The 26,831-nt window shown below is 46.6% G+C and overlaps 1 pseudogene; it reads left to right on the forward strand.

The window, feature by feature from the left end:
- Positions 1 to 706: 706 nt before the first annotated feature.
- On the forward strand, positions 707 to 26,831 carry LOC142583682 (uncharacterized; annotated as a pseudogene).

Below are 26,831 nucleotides of genomic sequence, written 5' to 3' on the forward strand. Positions count from 1 at the left end.
GAATTCTGCCAACTGATTTACATGTGACTTCAAGTTTAGTAGAAAAAATTTCAGTTAGAATTTTGTTCCGCAAATCAGCCTCTGTTTCATTTTCGTCCTCAGGTACGCCAAAGACCACCAGATTTGAGCGTCTGCTCCTGTCCTCTAAGTCAGTAATCTTGGCCTCCAAGGATTTTACCGTTCGTTCAAGGCTGTCCACGCGCTCAGTTTGCTTTTCTATTTCTAGGAAGCGGGAATCCCACTCCGCAAGACGTTTTTCCATATTTGTTTGCTGTGTTCGGAGGGCTGCCACATCCTCAGCTAGCTTATTCTGACCTAAAAGCAACTTTTCAAGCAACTCGCGAGTGCTAGACTCCTCTGGATTAGGGCCTGGATTTACTTCAACGTCTCCGCACAAGGGAAGCAAGCACATACAGTACACATCATGAGCCATTGAGACACAGTGCTGTGGGCACGGTAGGACCAAAAGATAACGGCAGTTACTTTTTATGGAGCTGTAGTAGGGACTAACCTGCACAAGGCAGAAGAATGGCTTGTTGGGCCACATGCTCGTTCCAAGTCCACCGTGCCCACTGAAGTTGAACGCTTGTAGCTGCTGGTTTATAGCTTGATGCAGTGAAGTCACGTGAGGGCTAGATGGCGCTGTTGGAACGCCACGAGGCAGTGAAGATATGATGCCAGGGAATCGAGGGCTCCTAAGCCGACCATGGGGCCTCTAGAGGTGACGCGAGCACGTGACGGGGAAACCGTAGGCAGCAGCAGCACTGCCAGTTCCACATGCGTGTGTCATTCTGTGGACAAGGTCTTCTATTTGTTTTAATGCCATAGCGTTAAGGAGCCCGTGTCGCACGAAATCCGGCGTCGGCGTCTGGCGTCGTTTCGACAGGAAGTTTCTCGAACCACCTATACCAAGGCCCTCCATGTGACGCAAGGAATTTCCTGAACAAATTGCATTTCTCAAACTAAAATACGTGGAAAAATCGTAAACTATGATTTACAACCTACCGACATACAACGACCTACCATAAGAAGCAAACAACCGAAAACACCGAGGACAATATAGGGGAAATTACTTGCACTTACTAATTGAATTAAAGGAAAGATGAATTAATGGTAATGAAAGTGCACGAAAAAACAACCTCCTGCCGGTTGGGAACGATTCCACACCTTCGAATTTTCCGTGTGATGCTCTAACCAATTGAGCTACTGCGGCGCCGTTTCCCCATCCACTTTCTTTGGTATTTATGTTTTACTACTAGAACTAACCTTGGGAGTGTTAGCCAGCGCCACCACTCACAAACCTTGGCGGCGGATGTGTAACATCCTTTATGCCACGTGCGTCCCGTACGTGATTTTTTCTGGTGAAGGCAACTGGTCAATAAAGCCACACATGCTACCTGAAGGCATCAATGTTGCCGGATTCGAGACCCTCGTTATGTAATGAACGAGAAGAAAGTGCCTTAACCAAGGGGCCCGATTTGTATTAATCATATCATGAGAAGCCAACAAACAAGGACACCAAGGACAACATAGGGAAATTATTTGCACTTATTAATAGAAGTAAAGAAATTATAAATTAATGGCAATGAAACTGGATGAAAAAACAACTTGCCGCAGGTTGGGAAAGATCCCACGTCTTCGTATTACGCGCGCGATGCTCTAACCGATTGAGCTACTGCGGCGCCGTTTCCCCATCCACTCTCTTGGTTATTTATGTTTTTACCACTAGAACTAAACTTGGGAGTGTTAGCCAGCGCAACCACTCACCAACCTTGGTGGCGGATGTGGAACGTCATTTCGGTCGCAGGCGTCAGGTACGTCATCTTTTTGGATGAAGTCAACTGGCGAATAAACCCACACATGCTACCTGAAGGCACCAATGTTGCCGGAATCGAGACCCTCGCTATGTAATGATCGAGAAGAAAGGGGGTTAGCCGGGGGGCCCGATTTTTACAGACATGATACATGATAGCTGTGGGATTGTCATTTGACTACAGCATAAAACACAATTCTATCAGGCGAAAACTCAAACAAGTCCGTTTTCCAGCGTTTCTACCATTCACATACCAGCCGCGGCGTCCGCCATTTGCGCACGCCAGCGCGCGGCTGTCTTGGTGGCCACTGAGTTGCGCACCCGGTTTGTTGCAATAACTCCAGCTGGCGCTCGCGTCCGTTGCATCGCGGCCGCGTTTCTACGAGAAAGCCCGCCTCCGTGCATATCGTTTGCTGCCAGCGTTTCCTGGCAAACATTACGACTACATACGCTTCACTTTCCGGGAAGCGTGAAATGCAGACTGAAATCTTTGAATGCTATCGCGTTCCACTTTAAAGGCGAAGCTTAAGCGTCCTCCAAATTTTTGTGTGGGCGATTTACGCTATAGCCGTTAACCTAGCTTGGTGACTTTACTGCAATTGTTTCTCGTCTGAATTCCGAAAACTGCAATTTTCTGAGGTGCAACAACACCCGCAGTAATGGGCACGGAGCTAGATACAACAATGGCGCGAGCGCTGGCTCCAACAGTTTTGTTGAGGGAACAAAGTCACGCATGTTTTCTGTATTTTTGGCGACTTCGTTCCAACGACAAAAGGGCGCATTATGGAGCTACCTCTAATATATATATATATATATATATATATATATATATATATATATATATATATATATATATATATATATATATATATATATTGTCGCGGCTCACTGGAGACAAGAGCGGAGAGCGGTATTTATTCGAGAGAGTTAGGGCAAGCGCTCAGTCCAGACTTCTTTTCTAGCGCCTCGCTTGCACCGGACGAGGTCGTCGTCTTTATCGTCAACGTGGTTGGGCACAGATGGTGTCGCGGCATTTGCCCCCCTCCAAAAAGAGCATCGTCCCGATGCTCGGCGGGTAGCATACGGTGTCCAGCAAACCACAGAGTGTCCATGTCACTCAGAAAAATAAGGTTTCATGCGCACCACGTGCACAGTCTCAGGCAGGTCGTGACGGCATCTCGAGCAGGATGGGCTGTCAGGAACGACTTCATAGTTGACGTCGCTAAGGCGTCGTAGAACCTTGTACGGCCCGAAGTATCGGCGCAGAAGTTTCTCCGCGAGGCCTCGGCGGCGTACTGGAGCCCAAACCCAGACTCTCTGGCCGGGCTGGTAGACGACACATCGATGGTGTTGATTGTAACGTCGGGCATCACGGTCTTGTTGGCTGGCTATGCGAACGCGCGCGAGCTGTTTTGCTTCTTCGGCGCGCTCTGTAAAATCTGCGGCGTCAGTCTCGGAATCGCTGGAATCATGAGGAAGCATAGCATCCAGCATTGTAGTTACTTCTCGACCGTGGAGGAGACTGAATGGCGTCATTCTTGTTGTTTCTTGCCGAGCCGTATTATAACCAAACGTTACATAGGGTAATATTTGGTCCCAGTTCTTGTGTTCCACATCGACATACATGCACAGCATGTCTGCGAGAGTCTTGTTGAGGCGCTCCGTAAGTCCATTGCTTTGCGGGTGATAGGCGGTCGTCCTTCTGTGTGCCGTGCCACTGAGGGTGAGTACATTTCGCAAAAGTTCAACCGTGAACGCGGTTCCCCTGTCGGTTACGATGACCGCTGGAGCACCGTGCCTCAGGACGACGTTTTCGATGAAGAACTGTGCGGCCTCGGCTGCTGTGCTGCTAGGAAGTGCCTTGGTTTCAGCATATCGCGTGAGGTAATCTGTCGCAACTATGATCTATTTATTTCCGGCAGCAGATATTGGGAATGGGCCCAAAAGGTCCATCCCAATTTGTGCAAACGGTGTTTCCAGTACTGGAACGGGATGCAATAATCCGGCAGGTTTCGTAGGTGGCACTTTTCGTCGCTGACAGACAAGGCACGTTCGAACGTAGTGCTTCACCTGTGCTGCGAGCCGTGGCCAGTAATACTTCTTTTTGATCCGTGCTAATGTTCTTGTGTAGCCTAAGTGGCCTGAGGTAGCTTCGTCGTGACAGGCCTGCAAAATTTCATTGCGGAGAGGTTTAGGGACGACTAGCAGATATCTCTTCCCTGTTGAAGAGAAGTTCCTCCTAAAAAGAACACTGTTGCGTAGGCAGAATGATGACACGTGCCTTGAGAACAATCTGGGCTTGTTTGTGGTGCGGCCTTCTAAGAAATCAATTAGTGACGCGAGCTCCTGGTCTTCTTGCTGTTGTTGAGAGATGGTGGCCGCATGAACAACTCCCAAAAAACCTGCGGATTTCTCATCGTCTCCGCCTGACGACTCAATCGGCGATCTGGAAAGGCAGTCAGCGTCTAAGTGCTGCCTTCCCGATTTATAGACCACTGTCATGTCGTACTCTTGAAGCCGTAGGCTCCAGCGTGCCAAACGTGCAGATGGATCTTTCATGTTGGTCAACCAACAGAGAGAATGGTGGTCACTTATAACTTGAAATGGGCGGCCGTATATGTACGGGCGGAACTTGGTAACTGCCCATATTACAGCCAAGCATTCCTTCTCTGTGGTGTAGTAGTTCGACTCGGCACGTGACAATGTTCTACTGGCGTAAGCGATGACTCGCTCAGCACCGTCTTGCCGTTGAACAAGGACGGCGCCTAGACCTACGTTGCTGGCATCGGTGTGGATCATTGTCGGCGCATCCACGTCAAAGTGGGCCAGAATAGGCGGAGTTTGTAGCGGTGCCGCAACTCGTTAAATGCCGCCTCCTGCTCCTCGCCCCACACAAACGTGACATCTCTGGTTAAGCAGGTGAGCGGTGAGGCGATGCGTGCAAAACCCGCAATAAATCGCCGGTAATATGCGCATAGGCCCAGGAAGCGTCTGACTGCCTTTTTGTCTCTAGGCCTTGAAAACTTTGCGACGGCTGCGATTTTCGCAGGATCAGGTCTGACACCTGTGTGACTTACTACGTGGCCCAAAAACTGCAGTTCTTCATAGCCAAAGTGGCACTTTTCAGGTTTTATGGTAAGCCCAGCGGACCGTATGGCTTGAATAACCGACCGTAGCCGTCTGAGATGTTCCTCAAATATGGCAGAATAAACAATGACATCGTCTAGGTAGACTAAGCAAGTCTTCCACTAAAGGTCTGAGAGAACAGTATCCATTAGTCTTTGGAACGTGGCTGGAGCGGAACGCAAACCGAAAGGGAGTACTTTGAATTCATAGAGCCCATCAGGCGTTACAAAAGCCGTCTTTTCTCGATCCCGCTCATCGGTCTCTATTTGCCAGTATCCACTTTTTAAGTCCATCGATGAGAAGTAACGTGCATGCCGTAGCCTGTCGAGGGAATCGTCGATGCGTGGTAAGCGATACACATCTTTTTTTGTAACCCGATTGAGCTTGCGATAATCGATACAAAACCGCAGGCTACCATCCTTCTTAACGAGTACCACGGGCGATGCCCAAGCGCTTTTTGACGGCTGGATGACATCATCTTCTAGCATTTTCTTGACTTGCTGCTGTATTGCTTCCCGCTCTTTCTCAGCCACGCGATACGGATGCTGTCGGATTGGTATTGCTGCTTCCTCCGTAATGATGAGGTGTTTCGTCAGTGGAGTTTGACGTACTCGGGAGGTTGTAGAGAAGCAGTCCTTAAAATCGTCAAGCAGTTCCCTGAGACTTTGTTTCTGTTGCGGCGCTAAACCTGGGTCAACATCGACGGCGGGTGCATGTGGCATCGTATCGGTGGTCGATTCCTCTTTTACAGCAAAGCAGTGTTGAACGTGGTCGATTTCATCAAAGTACGCCAGAGCGGTGCCTTTGCTGATGTGCCGGCGTTCATTGGTAAAATTTGTCAGAAGTACCTCTGTGCGACCACCGATTAGGCTGACGATACCGCGAGCGATGGCAACACCTTGATGGAACAGAAGTGCAGTTAGTTGTTCGGCTACACCGTCCTTGTTAAATTGTTCTCCGCAACTGACGGAGACAAGACTGCATGATAGTGGTGGTATGCAGACGTCGTCGTCGGCGACACGTAACGATGTACGTTGGCGTTCTTCGTCTTGGCTCGTGTCTGTACTAGTTGACAAGGTTATCTCGCCGTCCCGTATGTTAACCACGGCGCCGTACTCCCGCAAGAAGTCCATTCCAAGGATGAGGGATCTGCAGCACTCTTTTAAAATAATAAAACTGGCGACAAAAGCTGTATTTCCTATCTGGAGTCGTGCAGTACATTTTCCTATAGGTGTCATTATCTGGCCCCCGGCATTTCAAATATAAGGGCCCGTCCATTGCATTTTGACTTTGTTAAGCCGGTCTGCCAACTGCTCACTCATTATCGAAAAGTCTGCGCGAGTATCAACTAAAGCTGTCATGTCGTGCCCATGAATCGTTAAGAGTAGGTCGGCACTCACAAATTCGCCGGCGTTCCGTTTCTCCGGGTTGCTCTGCTCGTTTCTCTGTAATGTTGGGGGACTTTCGGCGGTTCGACGACTTGCAACCATCCCCCCGGAGGTCGCCGATTTCAGTTGCCCCGCCGTGGGCTTGGAGAGCGGCCTCTCACCACGTCGGCGAAACTGCGACGGTTCGGTGAAGAATAACGCAACGGAGACGGCGAGCGCGACCGGAGATTAGCTGAGCTGCCTTGTTCCCGAGTGACACTGTCGTCGAAGCGTCGATGTCTCTCTGGAAACTGTCGCGGAGTGGCAGGTGACATTTCCTGGCTGCCACCCTGGCGATGAGGGCAAAAACGATACATTTACGCTGGTTCGCCACATTGAAAACACAATGTTCGGCGATCAGCGGTGCGCCATACGTCGGTCCTGCGAAGCTGGGGTCGCCTGAAATGCTCCCTCTGTATCCAGGCAGCAATGGGTGGCCGCTGGTGGTACTGCTGTACTGGCCCGGTAGAAAGCGGGCGACGAACAGCGTCTGCGTAGCTATATGCGCGTGGCTCGAAGTGCGGCTCGAAGCACGGCTCGAAGCGCGGCTCGGGACATGGTTCAGGGAGTGGCTCACGAGATGCTTGCCGAATTTCTTGGCGAACAACTTCAGCGACCGAAGCAACAGCAAACTCCTTCGTTGTCACAGTTTGCTTCGCAATCTCCTCGCGCACAATGTCTCTTATCAGTTGACGCATGGAGGTCTCGTCTGTCGCTGTGAGTACTGCGGCTCCTGCAGGCGCATCGTTAGTCAGGCGTTCGTATTGCCGGCAACGCTGCTGCAGCGCCCGCTTGATTGCTGTGGCCTCCTTAATGAACTCTTCTGCTGCTGTAGGCGGGTTACGCACAAGACCAGCGAATAGCTGTTCTTTGACGCCGTGCATGAGATGGCTCAGCTTCTTCGAATTGGGCATGTTGGGATCCGCGCGGCGAAGCAAACGAGACATGTCCTCGGCAAACATCGAAACACTTTCGTTGGGCTTCTGAATGCGCAACTCGAGAAGGCGTTGTGCGTTATCGCGGCGATCAGTGCTTCCGAAGGTGTCAAGTAGCCGACGGCAAAATTCGTCCCACGTTGTCAAATGTGCCTCGCGGTTTTGGAACCGTGTCCTTGCGCTACCTTCAAGAGCGAAGTACACATTGGAAAGCTTCTGGTCCGGACGCCACTGATTGACCTTAGCTACGCGTTCGTACTGGTCCAGCCAGTCTTCGGCGTCTTCATACGTGTCACCGTGTAAGCTAGTGGGGACTAGATTGTTTTGAATAGTCACCTGTGTTGGACTTGCAAGCGCCATTTCCTGAGTCGGTGAGGTCGCTGACAAAGTTCCTTGGAAGAGGCCGATCTCCGGGCACAGACCTTGCAGGCGGCGGCTTGCGCGGTGCACAGGTGTCTCGACGCGTGGATGATGTCTTGAAGGGCTGGACGCAGGACTTCCATATCATTAGGTGATGACGCGATACCCAGCACGTCCACCAGTGTTGCAGCTCACTGGAGACAAGAGCGGAGAGCGGTATTTATTCGAGAGCGTTAGTGCAAGCGCTCAGTCCAGACTTCTTCTTTTCTAGCACCTGGCTTGCACCGGACGACGTCGTCGTCTTTATCGTCAACGTGGTTGGGCACAGATGGTGTCGCGGCAATATATATATATAATGAGACGATCACACCAGAGCGGCAAACATATATATATATATATATATATATATATATATATATCTTTGCCGCTCTGGCGTGATCATCTCATTGCGAAGAGAACACGTAATCTTCTCTCTACGAGGTACATGAAAGTGAATTTGTAGAATTCTAACTGCTGTTGAGTGGCGCTCGGACGTTCAAACCACGAGTAAAGTGCGGAGATCTTTCCGTTACATCGCCGGAACTGTGTTTGACGGGCGTTCATTGCATTAATGGGTATATAATGTTTAGGAAAAACCACACACAGGTATACGTTGGTGTGCTGGCAGAGATACGGTCAAATATTGCAGGCTTCGTTAAGAAGCGAAGCAGATTTTACCATCTAAAGAATGTGTGTCTGGTCAATCTCGCAGGCTGTTGCTTGCACACATAACTGCCTCCTTCATTTTCCGAAGCATCAGCCGATGCCACGAGATGCCAGAATTGGCAAAACTCATGTATGCATTTGTACGTGGCTAATCTACTTCAGTATGTGACACTTCAGTACAAGTTTGTATTGCGGCGAAACATATGGCTGGTGAGAAGGTCGAACCGGACACCTGCGGCTTCAGTCAATTCAATACCGTCTGAAATTGTGACTTCCTTGAATTCGCGGAATTCGCCTACTGTAAACAGCAAGCTTCCCTCCTGGAGGTTAGCCTTGAGAACGAAAGCACTCAAGTGTCGCAGTTCGTGGGGGAACCCCGTTGTTATTGTAATCGCTTTGTTACTGCTCGTCGCAGTAACAAAGTTCGGTGCCTTAGCAAGCGCCGCACCAACCAAGTCCAGTGGTTTTGAATTGCCGCCGCAGCCACAGCCACCCATCTCTTTCCCCCACTGAATGCAAGGTGGAGCAAGTGGTGGCGTTTCCTGACATACCACTCTGAAACCGCCTGGCGAAGCCTCAGTGACGTAACGGGAATTTAAGCGAGTTGAACTGCCCTAAAAAAGAAAGACCTCAGGTTTGCTAGTGCGGGTAAAAAGACTTGGTTACCTTTACACCCTAGATTCCCTTTAAAACATGGACGCAGTTGGTGACTGCCAATTATAAACACCTTGCCGCGTCAAAGCCCTTGCGAGTCTCGGAGGCTACCATTTAAACGCTCCTAGTCCTCAACTAGTCCGGAAGACGGCGCCAAAGCACGGTGGTTTGGCGGCTTGCACTCTGGTTTGCAGGTAAAAAAAAAGTAAGTGACGATAAAGCGCGAAATACCCAACCTGCTTTAAAAGACAAAACCATAATTCCAAAAGTAATTGCAAGAGAACTGAAATACAAGATATGCGAGACGTTGGAACTGTACTGGACGGCTTAAAATAACAAAACGAGTCTTCCTCAATTTCAAGCATTCATTCTTGATACTCAGGCTGGGTGTTTGAGGCCTTCTATATGGTATTAGCTGCAGGAACTATTAACACAATTTGTATTTAAGAAGCATTAGTTGTTAGTAGGCCTTGAAAGACAGAATTGAAAAACAATAGAACCGGCCGCAGATGTTATCAAAAAGCATAATAGATATGTTAGATTTCGAAGGGAATATTGGTCTCATTCACTTCCTTTTGTGGAAACATGACACCTGTATATAAGGTAACCACCCTAGCGAACATTCTTATAAACATCTAATAGCCTACGAGGTTATTGACACTAATATAATCAATGACACTACAGTCTGTCGGTTAGTTTTAGTATTATGTCTGTGATCTAATGGTGTATTGGTGTATTAGTCTGATAGGTCCATTGGTGTATTCGTCTAATAGGTCTATCGGCGTATTAGTCTAATAGGCCTATTAGTGTCTTAGTCGAATAGGTCTATTGGTCTGAAATAAAAGGATGCAATGCACCAGATACAGAAAGAAAAACAGGCATAATTGCTAGAAACATTTATTAGCACATCACGTGTTTTTACAGATTTCTCATTCGAGATCTTCGCCAGGTCAACAATCGTGATTGCCAGAGCTTTTACTCCACTACTTAGACCAGAGAATGCCCTTTTGAAGGGGAGGTTAAAAAAACCTGGACAGAAACATACACACACATAGAAACATTTCAAAAGTCGGGGTGCTAGCTCTACCACTTAATGTTTAAGCTGGCAATATTTGCTTCTAGATTGGAATAGCATAGCGCCGCAATTTGCACGCTAATTTTAGGACAAATGGCATATGCTTAGCTCGATTTGGTTATTATAATGTAAAATGGCGTCACCTCGCACGACAGAAGAATTAGACAGCACAAAAAATGAACATAAGACGTTCTGTGTGTTACATAGAAACGGTAGGCAGATAACGAACAACTCAAGACAAAAATCTTGCTCAGTATTGTTGGAAGCAGGCATGTCATTGCTGCTATGCGCACAATCGGCCCAATGCCGCTGTACTGAAGTACATCTACCGTTTGGGATACAAAGAAAGAAACAACCTTGTACTAGCACAATACGTTGGCGGGCTAGTTGGTGCGAATCCATGAATACTTTGTTTACCGCAAAATGACAGGCACAAGAAAGACGACAAGGACAAGGCGCTACTCTCAACTGACATCATTTTATTTCGTCACTCCTTTATAGACCGCTCAAACCAGAGTAACATGCGCAGTGAGCACCATGCGGTGAAGCCACCAACATCCGATCCCAAGAGCGCACTCATGCGACAGAATCCAAAAAACCAAATTCGGCGCTGTACAAGGTTAAGGAAGGCACACTAATGCACTGTGACCCCAATGACTGAATGAAAAATGCTTCCGATAACTCTCGGGCGGTGGTGTCACGGCTCTTTTTCAAAATCGTGGTGTCACGAAACATGGGTTTGCACTTGCATGTTTTACAATGCTGAGCCAAATGGGAACATGTGCCTGTTGGTATGGATCGCTCATGTTCTCTAAGGCGCTCGTTAACACATTGGCCTGACTGCCCTACATACACTTTGCCACATGACAAGGGAATCTTATAAACCACACCGACGCTGCAATCTACAAACTTCACCTGGTTCTTTTCACAATCAGGTTTTTTACCTGTTTTAGAAATACGGCTGCACAACATTGACAGTTTCTGAGGAGCAGAAAACACTACCGGAATTTTGTATCTAGTGGCGACATTCTTTAGATTGTGAGCCACTCTGTGGCAATATGGCACAACTTCAGGCCTCTTCTTTTTTTGTGCCATGCAGTTACTTTTGTGCCGCTTCCCTTTCAGTTTCGGAAGCAATACCTCCGAGGCTGACGTCACCACCACACTTGGGTAACCTGCAGCCTTTTCTCTATTGTGCAATGAAACTCATGTTTGCAGAGTGATGACAAGATTTCATTAAGGAAGATTCTAAACACATCAGAGCAATGGCGCGTTTCGCAGTCTTTGAGTGCGCAGAAGCGTAAGGTAAAAGATCCTTACGTGCACGTGGTGAGTACATCCAACAGGCGTGGCCTGTTTGCAAGGATAGCTGCAAATCTAAAAACTGGAGTTTACCGTCCCTAGATAGCTCATGTGTGAAAGTTAAACCTTTGACATTGTCATTGAATGTGATTGTGAATGAAATGTGATTGCTGCGATTGCACCATCGTTCGTAAACTCAACGGGCACCGCGACGTCGACTTGCACATTACGGCTCGCTGTTCGTTATGCTTTTTTGTTCGTGACGAAGTATTTGCTGGGTGCTATAAACATTAGCTGTTTCCTCACGACTCATCGCGACGAGGCTGAACAGAGGCCAAGTTATGAGACATCAGCAGTGAAGCAAAAATTGGCAAGACAACAGCGTCCTTCAATGCATTGAAGGACTCGGGCAAGACCATGTAGGCGCGCGTTCATAAAGGCTAGTTTCACTAGCTTAGTGCGATGAAACTAACAAAGACGTGCGAATGCAGTGTGCTGCGCGTTTTGTTCAGCAGAATTCTTAATCATTCAGTGAATAATTAGACATTTCTCTGCAAACAGTCCCCAAGATAGTCAAATTTTTCATAAACTTTCACCCTCGCATTAAACAAGCAGCAAACAATGGCAACGTTATTCAGCAATACATCTTGCATAACCGACAAGCAACAATCTGTAGAAAGTCTATAGGACGTGTTGGTCTAATAGAGAAATTAGCAGACATGATACACTATTTGTATACTAATACGTCTAATACATATGGCCTATTGGTCTTATAGGTCAATCAGTTCAACGAATAGAGATTTCTATTCGTCTAATACAAAACTTATACAAGTAATACAAAACTGTATTAAACTAATACAAACTTCTATAAGAATTTTTGCTAGGGCAGCCGGAAACAGAGTCGGTATCCGTCCGTCCGTCCGTCCGTCCGTCCGTCCGTCCGTCCGTCCGTCCGTCCGTCCGTCCGTCCGTCCGTCCGTTCGTCTGTCTGTCTGTCTGTCTGTCTGTCTGTCTGTCTGTCTGTCTGTCTGTCTGTCTGTCTGTCTGTCTGTCTGTCTGTCTGTCTGTCTGTCTGTCTGTCTGTCTGTCTGTCTGTCCACGCCAGCAGTTGGCAACAAAGCTATCACCCGGCCTCGAAGAGCCTTAAGGCGCCTTTCGCATAATTATCAGACCCTAATCGCAACTTCCTTGAGTACCAATGATTTGCCTCACCCTCGACATTTTACAGAACACATAATAAATGTTCTAAGCGGTATCCAGATAAAAAGCGCACTTCCGAATCTGTGTGGACCGAAGCAAAAGTGAAGCACTTATCCCAGGTGAAAATTTGCAACTGGTATTCAACTGGCACGCAACTGGTTCCAGTTCAACTAGTTTAAGGAACACATTGCCAGTCAGTAACTGGGACCAGTTGGGATCTGTGACCAGTTGGGAACTGGGACGAGTTGCCAGCTGGTCCAAGTCCGGAAACCAGCCCCCGTATGTGACAATGTCCATGTGGTCCAGCTGGCTAAAATGATCTTCAACTTAAGAATAATGGTCATCCTAGCACTTCAAACACTCCAAATGATTTCATGTTGTAGAATAATACTTTTGTTAATATTGTAACCAACAGTTACGACGGCCGTTTCTATGCAAAATAATTTATTCTGGGCGAACCTGTGCCCGTCAACAAAAACGTCCCTTGAGCTTCGCTTCTTCTAACGTCGTTCTCTTCTTTGTCGCCTCCTGTCGCGTGCCAGTCCGATTCTCCCGCACGAGCCGCCGGTCTGTCAGCACCGGTCCAGCGTTGCCTTGCGGTGCTTTTCTTGACGCTTGCGGTGTGGCGGCTCTTTGAAACGCAGTTGGGATGTGGCGGTCGTTTTGTGTTCTCACAATGCTGGCGGCATTAGCCCCCTCCGAAGAAGCCTCGTCCCGATGCGTAGAAAAAGCCTATAGAGAAGCCAACTGCTTTAAAACAACAGTGGTCAGAGGATGGCTGGTCTAGGCTTCATCGTACGTGCAAATTCTAGTAGTCAATGCCTTTCATGGTAAGGCTTCATTCGTACTACGTTTACGACCTCTGGGCGAGTCCTGCGTCGTGTGGAGCGGACTTGGCCTTCAGGAGTTGCCTCGTAATTTAAGGGACTTAGCCGGCGAAGTACTCTGTAGGGGCCAAAGTAACGGCGCAGTAGCTTCTCCGAAAGACCGGGCATACGTATAGGCGTCCATACCCACACTTTGCCTCCGGATTTGTACTGTACCTCTCTTCGCCCTAGGTTGTACCGGTTTGCGTCGACATTTCGCTGTTGTACGATACGGTGCCTTGCCAACTGCCGTGCTTCTTCTGCCCTTGCTATGTACTCACTAACGTTAGGGTGGTGTTCACTGCTGTTGTTTACAGGTAACATCGCGTCTAGTGTCGTTGTTACTGTCCGACCGTAAACAAGTTCAAATGGCGTGAAATGTTGCGTCTCTTGTACTGCAGTATTATACGCAAAGGTAGCATATGGTAGAAAACTGTCCCATGTCCGATGCTCGATGTCCACGTACATTGAGATCGTGTCAGCGAGCGTTCTATTGAGCCGTTCAGTCAGGCCGTTGGTTTGCGGATAGTACGCTGTGGTTTTTCTATGAGCAGTATGTGTTAGTTGCATAACAAACTGCATCAAACGGGCAACAAAAGCTGTTCCTTTGTCTGTTATGAGTACTTTGGGCGCGCCATGTCGTAACACTATGTGTGTGACAAAAAACTGAGCCACTTCAATGGCGGTTCCTTTTGTAAGAGAAGATGTCTCAGCATACCGAGTCAGATAATCGGTTGCTACCACAATCCACCGCTTTCCTGAGGTTGATACGGGAAATGGTCCAAGTAAATCCACTCCTATTTGTTCAAAGGGTGCTGCTGGTGGCTGTATCGGTTGCAGAAAACCTGCTGGTTTGAGTGGTGGTGTTTTGCGTCTTTGACAATCTCGGCATGATTTGACATAGTGCTGCACTGAATTCATCAACTTCGGCCAGTAATATTTCTGGCGGATTCTCGCCAGAGTCCTACTAACGCCCAAGTGGCCAGCTGCAGGATCATCATGGCAAGCTTCTAAGATCTCAGCTCGCAGCGATGATAGTACGAGAAGTAGAAACGCCTCAACACTGTGCTCGAAGTTTCGTTTGTCGAGGACGTTGTTCCGGATGACATACGAACACAATCCGCGGACGAAAACTCGAGGCACTTTCACTTGTCGACCCTCCAGGTACTCGATGAGCAGGAGTAATTCCGGATCTGTACGCTGGTGATCAACCATTTCCGTCGTATTTACAGCCCCAAGAAGTGGGAAATCTTCCTCGTATTCATGTGACGTAGATTTGATAGGTGCACGTGATAAGCAATCAGCATCATTGTGTTTGAGACCGGACTTGTAAACGACCGTGATGTCATACCCCTGTAGATGCAAACTCCATCTAGCGAGTCTTCCAGAAGGGTCCTTGAGGTTCGCCAGCCAGCACAATCACTGATGGTCGCTGATGGCTCGAAGCGGTCTGCCATATAAGTATGGCCGGAACTTACTGATGGCCCATATAACCGCCAGGCATTCCTTTTCTGTAGCTGAGTAATTTGTCTCGGCTTTTGATAAGGTACGGCTTGCATAGTCAATAACGTTTTCTTCACCATTCGGCCACTGAATAAGTATGGCCCCGAGACCAACGTTACTCGCGTCGGTGTGGATGTCCGTTTCGGCATTTTATCAAAATGGGCAAGTATAGGAGGACTCTGCAAACGCCGTCGCAGCTCAGAGAACGCGTCTTCTTGTTCTTTCTCCCACACAAAAGGGACATCTTCTTTTGTCAGTCGCGTGAGTGGTTCAGCAATTTTAGAAAAATTTTCTACGAAACGCCTGTATAGGCACACAGTCCCAGGAAACACCTAATAGCTTTTTTGTCTCTTGGCTTCGGAAACATTTCTACTGCAGTGATCTTCTCAGGATCGGGGCGGACGCCTTCAGCACTGACAATGTGTCCGAGAAAGCGTAGCTCGCGAAAGCCGAAGTGGCATTTTTCGGGTTTTATGGTCAATCCCGCCGTGCGAATAGCATCCAGAACTGCTCTCAGTCGCTACATGTGCTGCTCGAATGTAGTGTAGAAGACCACCACATCATCAAGGTAGACGAGGCACGACTGCCATTTCAGTCCGGAGAGAACAGTGTCCATCATCCGCTGGAAGCTGGCGGGCGCAGAACACAGACCAAATGGAAGCACCTTAAACTCGTATAGACCAGCCGGCGTTACAAATGCCGTTTTTTTCGCGATCTCGCTCGTCCACTTCTATCTGCCAGTATCCGCTTTTGAGATCCAAAGAAGAGAAGAAGTAAGCATTGCGTAGTTTGTCCAAGGTGTCGTCGATGCGTGGGACTGGATAAACATCTCGCTTCGTGACGAGGTTGAGTTTCCTGTAATCAACACAAAATCATAGGGTGTTATCCTTCTTTTTGAACAAGACTACCGGAGATGCCCACGGGCTATTGGGTGGCTGTATCACATCGTCTTTGAGCATTTCCTGTACTTGACTTCTTATCGCTTCTCTTTCTTTTAAAGCCACTCGGTATGGGTATTGGCGCACTGGTCTTGCAGGTTCTTCGACCACAATGCGGTGTTTTGCGACGGGAGTACGACGGACTTTCGATGAAGTCGAAAAGCATTCAGCAAACTCTGTGACCAAGCTCACAATCTTATCTCTTTGTGGTGATGACAGCTCTCGGTCAATGTCGATAGAGGTAAGGACACTGTCTAAAGTGACAGAAGCTGGTGATGCTGCATGGAGGGTTGACACATCCGCAAGTTGTGCATAGTCATGAAGAGACGCTATGACTGTTCCCTTCGCCACGTGTTGTGCCTCATTGCCAAAGTTAGTCAAGAGGACATCAGCGCATCCGTTACGCAGGTGAACTAGGCCTCTTGCCACGCATATTTGCTTTTCCAGTAGCAGCCCGATATTTCCGTCTGCAAGTCCCTCATAGTCACGAAATACGTCGCTCCTTACAACGACAGTCACACTGCACCGTGCCGGCACCGTCAAGTGTTCATCGACAATACGGAGAGAGAAAATATGTGGCTCTTCTGTATCAGAAATGGTAACACCATTTTCTGTGGAAAACAACACACGTGATTCTTGCAAGTCGATAATTGCGCCATTCGTTTGCAAAAAGTCCATGCCCAGTATAAGCTCACGGGAACACTCAGGGAGGACAATACAACTGCTGATGTGTGTAAAGCCCCTAATGCCGATTCTTGCTGTGCACATTCCAACGGGGTCAACTAAGTGTCCCCCGCTGTACGTATTGCAGGTCCGTTCCAATGGGTCAATACCTTTTTCAACTTTCTGGCGAGTACACTGCTAATAACTGAATAGTCCGCACCAGTGTCTATCAGCGCAGTCACTTCGAAGTCGTCGACGATGACGCGCAACTCAGAAGTAACGGCGTCATCACTGCACTGGTTCGTCGGTTCGTCACTGCCGTCGTCTTGTCGGATTGGCGATGGAGGGCCTTCGGTGTTCCGCGAGTCAGCGGCCTTGCCTCCACAGGTCGCTGGCTCTAGTTTTCCCGTCGTGGACTTTGTGAGCGACGCCTCGGTGAAATCGAAGAGGGACGCGGACTGGGCGACCTATAACACACAGGCGCTGCCGATCGAGCTTCATGTTGCTGGGGGTTTCGAATAGCTTGGCGCGTGGACAAAAATGCTTCAATTTCATCAGGGCGCTCACCGTTTCGAGGGCAAGGTGCAATCACAGAGAAGCCACGCAGTCCTACTCGGCGATACTGGCATTCCCGGTATAGGTGACCAGCCTCTCCACAGTGGTAGCAGAGGGGACGCCGGTCTGCAGTGCGCCATACATCGCTTTTACGTGGCCTTCCTTCTGCCATGGGCGGCACATTGCGAGGAAGTACCTGGGGTATTGTGGCTGTTCGTCCAAAGTCGGTGCGTCATAGGTCCTGGCGTAAAGCTTGGCCGCACGATATCCGCGGCTGACGTTCTGGCTGTGCGCGGGGCCGTACCTGAGGCTCTGGCTCACAAATTACTTGTCGCACTTCTTCGCGTATGACATCGGCAAGTGAGGACACTGGAGGAGGGCTTTGAGCCAGTTGCAGTTTCTGCAGCTCCTCCCTTACCATGGACCTCACCATTTCGCGTAGGATGTCCATGTTGTTGGAGAGGGCTCCTGACCCAACGTCAAATGATGCGAGGCTTACATCTCTGTTGTACTGCCTCGTACGCTGCTGCAGCGTCTTCTCCATCGTCGTTGCCTCTGATCGAAATTCGGCTACAGGGGCGGATTACGAACCAGGCCGGCAAAAAGCTCCTGTTTCACACCGCGCATTAGGTGCCGCAATTTCTTGTCGTCAGCCATGTTTGGATCGGCTCGGCGGAAGAGGTGGGTCATATCCTCAATGTACATGGTCACACTTTCGTTGTTCCGCTGGTTCCTCGCCTGAAGAGCGGCTTCTGCCCTCTCTCTGCGGTCCGTGCTCGGGTACGTAGCAAGCAGCTCTCGTCGTAAGTCGTTCCACGATGATAACGACGCTTCGTGGTTTTGAAACCACGTGCGCCTAGATTCCTCCAGCGCAAAGTACACATACCGGAGTTTCTTTGTTTCGTCCCAACCGTTACATCTGGCGACACGCTCGAAGTTTTCGAGCCAGTCCTCGGCATCCTCGAATGTGTCTCCGTGAAAGGATTCTGGCGTCCGGGGTGAATCAACGACGACGTGAGGAGGCATTACTTGAGTAGCCATCGCACTGGTACCTAGGCTGACTGCTGCCGCGGCCCTTGGTGAATCGGCGAGAGGACCAAACTCGGGGGCCTCACCTCGTATGCGGCGGCTCGTGCGTTGGTGGACAGGCGTTAATTCCGTTGGCTCCAAACTTCGGGGATCCGGGCTATATTCCCTGGCGCATGTGGGGCTTGAAATCATACCCCGCACCTCTACCAGATATTTAACCAACAGTTACGACGGCCGTTTCTATGCAAACTAATTTATTCTGTGCGAACCTGTGCCCGTCAACAAAAACGTCCCTTGAGCTTCGCTTCTTCTAACGTCGTTCTCCTCTTTGTCGCCTCCTGTCGCGTGCCAGTCCGATTCTCGCGCACGAGCCGCCGGTCTGTCAGCACCGGCCCAGCGTTGCCTTGCGGTGCTTTTCTTGACGCTTGCGGTGTGGCGGCTCTTTGAAACGCAGTTGGGATGTGGCGGTCGTCTTGTGTTCTCGCAATGCTGGCGGCAATATCTATATATGTGCACAAATGACTAGAGCGTCGGTGCTCTGCCTTGAAGCAGCAACGTTGATTGTCCTAGGAAAACTAACCTTTCTTATCTTCTGCCTTGATACAATTTTGTATCTTTTCTGGCAATACGTTTGTTAAGTTTCCGGCTGTCGCTGATGAGTAAATGCCATTTACCCGTGCCCAATGGGACAGGGATGCTGCAATATAACAGGCAACAATTGTTACACGCGCGTTTCAGAACAGTTATATCAATGTATATGAGGTATAAACAACAGACAAACCTTGAACAATGTTGACCTTTTAATAATAATATTTGGGGTTTTACGTGCCAAAACCACTTTCTGATTATGAGGCACGCCGTAGTGGAGGACTCCGGAAATTTTGACCACCTGGGGTTCTTTAACGTGCACCTAAATCTAAGCACACGGGTGTCTTCGCATTTCGCCCCCATCGAAATGCGGCCGCCGTGGCCGGGATTCGATCCCGCGACCTCGTGCTCAGCAGCCCAACACCATAGCCACTGAGCAACCATGGCGGGTAATGTTGACCTTTTCAAGTGGGAAAGTAGGTTTTGGAAGTTCGCCAAAGTTCTTCTTTATTGAACTATGCCACCTTTCCCGTGGCGCGATGCCAAACCTTTTTTGACGATATGGCCTGAGCCATTTCCTTAACCACTAAAGTGGGCTTCTTGTGATTCTTGATTCTTTTTGCCTGTACTGACGTCAGGCAGAGAGCTCTCTGAAGATGAAACTATAAAAATGAATGAAGAGTGAAGGAACATCTTTCTATGATACTTCCATTGGCAGACACTATGTAAAAATTGCGTATTAGCACTAGTACTATAGAATTTAGGTATCTCTAAACTTGTTGCAAGTGCATACACAAAGGTGTGTTTGTAATATGTCTAGCTACTAAAGTTATAAATACAAGTATTTCAATTCAAGCGGCTTGTACTCTCTATACAAGGCAGCTTATTACATGTAATGTACAGCTGCATTTATTTTACAGCACATTCCAAAAATTTATTAAAATGTTAGCTTTTCTTCGCTTGTTCTCAGTTTTGCACCATTGTCATTAGCAGCGTGCCAAGATGCAGCACACCGATTTCTGATGGGAGCAGCTTAGAGCTGTTCAGCATGCACTGCTTTGACGAGGTTACTGTCCGTGTTTCATTAGTGAACAAGCATAGCACATAAATACAATGAGAACTACTTGTCATTGAGATTAAACAGGCACTGTGACAAAATATGTACTGTTAAGCTAGACGTAAAGGAAGGTTTGGTGGAGTAGCAACTGCGGCATAACTACTACATCCACAGAACAGAACATGTCTGGGAAATATTATTTGCTCTCACACCACAGCTTACGCTTCACCAGTCACGTTACACATTAGTAATTGTCCTGTGAACATTTTTAGTCATTTGGGCTTCCAGAATTGGTGGTGTTAACACATAACATGCTACTAATCCTATTGGAATCTACAAACTGGACATTCCTACACACTGGCACAAGGATATATTCTACAGAACATATCATTGTGCTTGTTTCATAGTGTGCTAGAGCTTCCCAGATTAGGCGTAAAAGATACTTAGAGCGCCATCATGCAAATAGGCGAAACCCTCCCTCGAAAAAGATTTACAACACTTGGGAAGGCTGCAGCGCCAGTTCTTTCCTAGAATGGAAACATGCAAACAGGCCTACCTGTCATACATTGGTCGTCACCAGCTCCACTTGCTGTCTATGGTGCATACAGAAAGAGCAAAATTTCATGTTTTACAATAAATGCTGCACAAAAACATGTCAGTAACTCACCAGTTATCAATGAAGTTGGTTCCTCTATGGCGTATATAATTAATAATTCATATTGTAATTATTACACGTAATAAACGCAACACAAATGAAACCTTAGCATCAATGGACGTTCTCGAGTGCAGACTGTCAGTAACTCTGAGTATGGAAATGCCAGAATTTAGCTCTCACGTCCACAGCAACACATACATCCCTTAATTTACTTTGTGCCAAGGCCGTCGCACCTCGCGTGGCCATTTCTTGCTCATCTTTTTTCAGTGCGCAAATCAGCTCCAGTGGCTGTATTAGGAAAATCTGTAGCCTCTTTCGATTTCATACACATGAAACATTCCACTTCATGTACACATGTAAAATTAAATAAGCTCTATTTGCAAGACACATGGTTTTCATACAAACTTGCAACTTTAAGATAAAGAATCCTAACTTCTTTTTGCCACTCTCATTTTATAATGGCGAGAAAATATTAATAATCAGCACAAGAAATCTAGAATAAAACACACTTGATATTCATTCCGGGTGCCTTTTTTACTGCAAATAATTCTTAAATATTACTTATAGCAGGTAGCATATGTCTAGTCATTCGGCTGGATTAGTGAAAAAGTCGGACATTTCTTGCATTAGAAATTGAAATGTATAATCATCCAATTAACAAAAATTCACAATTAAGTTGTTTAATTGATTACTACTATGGTATATACTGCAATTTACGAATTGCAGCTGCTAAGTTAGTAAGAAGTGTCTCCTTGGGACGAATTTTCAGGATGGCGTCAGTTGTGAGATATTCATTCCCAAAGTGGGCGACGAAGTACATGGACGTCCCAGTAACTTTTTTTTCATTGCTCTAAATAACATTTGTTAAGTTGAACAAAAGCGCATTTTTATCGTAAGTTTCATGACACACATCTTGGAACAGTCATGATATTTACAATTCGGTCCAAGTGGACATGCTTTGTTAACTTACCGGCTACAATTAGTAAATTCAAACGGGTTCTGAAGTAACTTTAAAAAGTTTATTAGTTATTGTTAATTAATTGATTACGCATTTTGATTTCTCATGCAAGCAGTCCCTGCCGCTTCAAGTAATCTAGCTGAAGTACTGCAATTACATTATCTACCTCAGGTGATTGTTGATAATTCTGTATAGTGCAAGAAAACACTCCGTTTATATATATATATATATATATATATCTATATATATATATATATATATATATATATATATATATATGCGTGTGTGTTTGTGTGTGTGTGTGTGTGTGTGTGTGTGTGTGTGTGTGTGTGTGTGTGTGTGTGTGTGTGTAGCTGCAGAAGCCATAAAGGCGACAGCGAAAGCCAAGGCCAAACGTCATGAGTATTGATGTTATATATATATATATATATATATATATATATATATATATATATATATATGCGCGTGTGTGTGTATAAATAGCATCAATATGCATCAAGGTTGGTCTTGGCCTTCGCTTTCTCCTTTATGGCTTCTGCAGCCGAGGTTTCAGTGTTCGGCTCTCTCTTGGGCTGCAGGTCATCAACTGTTAAAATTCTCAAGTCTACAGACATCCAAACTTCATGATTCGAATGAACAGATTGACATAAACATATAAAGAACTTTCCTAGTTGATGTACTAACAGGGTAGGCTATATATAAATATTGTACTTACACCTCAAAAATTTTGAATTGAGAAGCACCTGCTGCGATGTAACTTTTTCTTCCTGGAACATATTGTCTTCTCGCTGATCCATGCATCTTTCTTTCAAAAAATTTGTTTTTTTTTCTTTTCTTCTTTTAATTCCTGTGCTAGATATGAGAGAGTCATCTGAGCTTGATGACGAACTAATCCGTCTTTCCCGATGAGTAAAAAAAAGTTTTAGATATTTCATTGAAGCTTCAAAGTGGAAAAAAAGAAGTTTGAGTTAACAGCAACTATTTGCTAGTATGTGCTCACACTTTGTTCCGAGTTCCTTTAGAGAGCCTGGTTCATCTGGATTTTTTAATATCAGCTCATACCGGTCTTTCTTTGGTACATCCCGCTCGACAACTGTTTCTTTTTTCTTGCTCCCTGCCAATTTTAAAACAATAACTAACGGTGCAATATTATACAATATCTATTATATATATCAGCAGCAAAATGAAAAAGAAAATTAAGACGGGACAAAAGGTTTGCAATCGAACAAATGCACTTTCAGTGGCCTTTTTAGGCACACATTCATCGTCGAAGTCATCATCGATTATTATTTTCGGGGTCGGGATTCTCTTCGGCACTTCCCAAGTTTCTTTCACTGTAGCTGAAGCTATATCGATGAGGGTAGACGATTTCACTTACTTCCAAGTCGAAGTATTTGTGCTCTATAATCGCCAGAGTTGTCGTTGTCAACCTTCTCTTCCCAGTGTACAACAGACACTGCTTGGCCATCAAAATCTGTCTCGTGTTCCGGATGGAAATCGGGGATGTCATACACTCGCACAACATACCGGCGAGTGTCATGCGAATGGTCATGATCTAGAAAGCGAACTAGGGCATACATCGCAAAACAAATCGCATGTACAACTTGCTAAAAATGCGTTTTTCCCGGACGACCAGCTGACTAGACGAGGACGGTGTGAAATGTGCTCAGCTTAGCCACGCATAGCCATCCGACCAAGCAGTCAAGGCTTCCTGTCCAGGCCTGAATGTGCATTGATAACATTATCAAAAAGGTTGCCTATGTGAGCAAAAAAGTTAACACAGATTTAGTGCTGGATATCAAAATAAAGATGTAATGCTTTTTAGTCGTTTTCTAATTTAGCCGCTTCATAGCCGACGCAATCCAGATCTTAAGGCGCTCGCACCTATGTTCGCACTTTACGGCTTGAAATATTTTAGCTCAAGCGCACGCATTATATTGATTTGTCTCTCGTCTTTAATTAGTTCATTGTGTTTATATCAGAGTGCGAATTGTAGCTTGTACTGCCGTCATGTTTAGGACACCTAAGCGGTGCATACTGTATTTAGAGTTATTCTTTGATGGGAACGAGCTGCCGAGACCAACGCGGTAAAGGGCTTCTCGCCCCGTGTCGAACACTAGCTAAGTGCAAAGCGTGATGTTGGACGGTGTTCCTGTTGCAAAGGAACCCACTGGGTATTCAACAGTTCGCGTGTACGACTGGTCAAACGAGGAAGTCGACGAGTGCGAATATTTTGGGCAAAGCGTTGATGAGGAACGTCATGCGCATAACGCAAATGAAAATCATGAAGGTGAAGATGGCGGCTTCGAGTCATTTCCTAGTCTAAGAACCGGTTTTTCAGCACAAGACATTGTGACTCTAGTCATGGACTTTGCAGCCAACCTTGGTCTATCGCGGACAAAAGTAGCGCACTTCATGAAGCTGTTAGTTTTTTACTGAAAAAAAAAACGATCCCAGGCACGAAGTTCCTTCTCAACAAGTGTGCGGGTATCTTGACGGAAAGAACGGTCTTTCATTTCTACTGTCCTGAATGTTTGTGCCTTCTTGACGAATGTGACGGAGATCTCAAGAAAGGAAAGAAATGAGAGCAACATGTGCGCAATGCAAACAGCTGTATATTGGAGATATACTTACGGCGCAAGGAAATTTCTTTGCCAGTCTTCCCATGGGGCAGCAGATCGCTTCCATTCTATAATCTCAAAAAATCTCCAGGTCGCTTGAATATTCGTTAGATCTTCTGTGCCATCGTTCACACACCGCCGCCATGACAGATGTTACAGACCGGCGTTTGTAACGGCAGGTACGCAAGGATCTAGGTCTCGGTGTTATGGACTTGGCCATGACGACAAACTTTGATGAAAGTCCGGTTTTCAACTCGTCGAAGTTTTCTATATGGCCTTTTCAGACTATAATTAATGAGTTGCCTCCAGAATTTCGGTTCAAAAATGTTAGTTTCCATGGTGCGGTACGGCCAGTGCCATTCAGATATGACATTGGTGATGGAGAAATTTCCTAAGCAAATGGTCTTGCTCGCCGAGACTGGGGTCAACTAGAAGTGACGGAGGGACCTTTCACTCAAAAGTGAGTAACCCTTTTGTCTAGTCTAATTTTCATCTAGAAAACGTAAAGGCACGTTATCCGTCCCTCCACACAATTCCACAACCAAAAAAATGAAGAAACACATTAAAAAGTATAAGGACTATAGGAATCAAAACATTCTTGTTGCACAAGCTTCTTTTTCTTTTTGGATGCGCTATTCGTGTAATCTGATTATCACTGCTGTAAAACTCGTCAAGAACTAACCAGCCTACGAAATATTTTTTTTACCTTTAAGGTGAGTCGCCAAAATGAATTGCAATTCTTTTTTTGTTTTTATGAGTTAGGTAATTCCGACGATTAATGTTATTGTTGTCCAAAGACCAATTGTCCACCATAAGCTTTTGAGCCAAGTGTAACACCGGTGTCACACGGCCACTAGCAGTCGTCATTGAGCCCGATTTGCATAGGAATTCTGGACCGCAGTTGGCACCCGCTCCTAAGCTTGCACAAAGGAGCCGATCTGTAGCGAGGAATTTTATCCTATGTGGGCTCGATCGCGATTTAAAGTGCACCATTTGAAAGCCATATGATACCATCCCATTTTTTCCATCAGATATCTTACTTTCCTTTTTCGGTCTTTACAGGACTACTGTTTCACTGGTACAGCTGATGACCCAGCCAAGGCTCTGATGCAGAACACAGTCCAGTATGATGGATACTTTGGGTGTGGCTGGTTTTTGCACACTGGCAAGTGCATGAAGGTAATCAAACTCACTTGTATACACAAGCATTTAGCTTACTACAGTTTAATCTGTGTGTGGGCTTTACCTTCACTGTTTTGCCGCTGTAATTTGGTTTCAGCATTCTTATTTTCGCTACAAAAATTTGTGCTTCGACCGTTCTTTTTGCAAAGTAATTTTGCCTCAAGTAAAGGTCTATGTACAATCACGGCATACCAGCCATTCTTTTTTTTTACCTTTACAAACTTTTTGAAAGCTTAATGTGAACTTCAGATGAGCATGCACTGACCGGGCTGTTCGGAGAGCCACATGTATGCAGGAATATTCACACGAGTTAGAATAACCATTATTCATTGCAGCAAAGGTTTATTTGCCTACCCTCCTTAGTTTTGTACTTAATTTGTTTTCTTTATACTGGTTCTGCAGGAGCAGTCAAGTATCCCGTCGACACCACAGCTCTGCCCGACAGGATTAATGAAGGAATGATCAAAGACATGGCTGAAGCTCACAGAAGGGGAGTGAATATTCGGGCAGCGAAAGGGCCATCCCCATTCATTAATTTTTTGGGGATACGATATTGTGCGGGGCGTCACCCCAGACTACATGCACTGTGTTTTGCTTGTCGTGACACGCCAGTTTATGGGGTTGTGGTTGTCTAGTGTTGGGGCTCTATATTACATAGGATCACCAGAATGTGTTAAGAAAATTGATCAAGGGCTATGCGCCATAAAGCCACCAGAGGGCATCAGACGCCAGCCGAGATATGCTCAATTGAGAAAGTTTTGGAGGGCAAATGAGTGGCAGCAGTGGCTTTTATATTTCAGCCTTTTGTGTGTTGATGGAATGTTGCCAGCCAAGTACATCAAGCAGTTCAGCTTGCTGGTAAAAGCAATGTACCTTCTACTTGCAAATACTGTGTCAGCTGAACACATAAGCCCGAGCACAATATGCCTTGTGCAATTTGTTGTTAACGTTCAATTCCTTTATACCAAAAAGGAATTGACATCAAATGTGCATTTATTGCTGCACCTTGAAAAAAGTGTTACAATGCAAGGAACACTTTGGGCACACTCTTGCTTTGTTCTGAAGCAGAAATAGGCAAGAATTAAACGCTCATTACTTCTGCAAAGGGGGTGCCTCATCAGGTGATGAGCAGAGCGCTAATGGCCAACAAAGTTGGTGCACACAAGGCAACTGAATGTCGCCAAGTTAAAGATGCTGTGTCCTGTGATATGCGCAAGGAGGAATCGCTAGCCCTTTTAGGCAAACCAAGGCTTGTCAGTGTGTCTCTTCGTAGATTAATTGAGGCACAAATCCCCCAGCGGGTCACTGGCCGTGTTTAGGACCGTGACAGAGTTCGTATCTCTGGGCACGAGTTCGACAGCGAACAATACCAGAGGCCTGACAGAACTGACTGCACAGCTGTACTACTGCCGAACAATATGCATACAAAGATACAGCATATTGACACAGTGATCTGCAGCGACAAAAAGATAATTTACTTTGTATCAAAGCGTTATGTCAGTTCTCTCTGTTCTGGCACAACAAACATTTCAAGTGTTCAAAAGTGGATGGCAGAGAAAGGCATCGGGGTTGAGAGTAAAGCCGCTGCATGCCTTTGGATTGAATGTGATGGAAAGTAA

The sequence above is a fragment of the Dermacentor variabilis genome, chromosome 5 (assembly GCF_050947875.1).
Source record: "Dermacentor variabilis isolate Ectoservices chromosome 5, ASM5094787v1, whole genome shotgun sequence".
Classification (NCBI taxonomy): Eukaryota; Metazoa; Arthropoda; class Arachnida; order Ixodida; family Ixodidae; genus Dermacentor; species Dermacentor variabilis.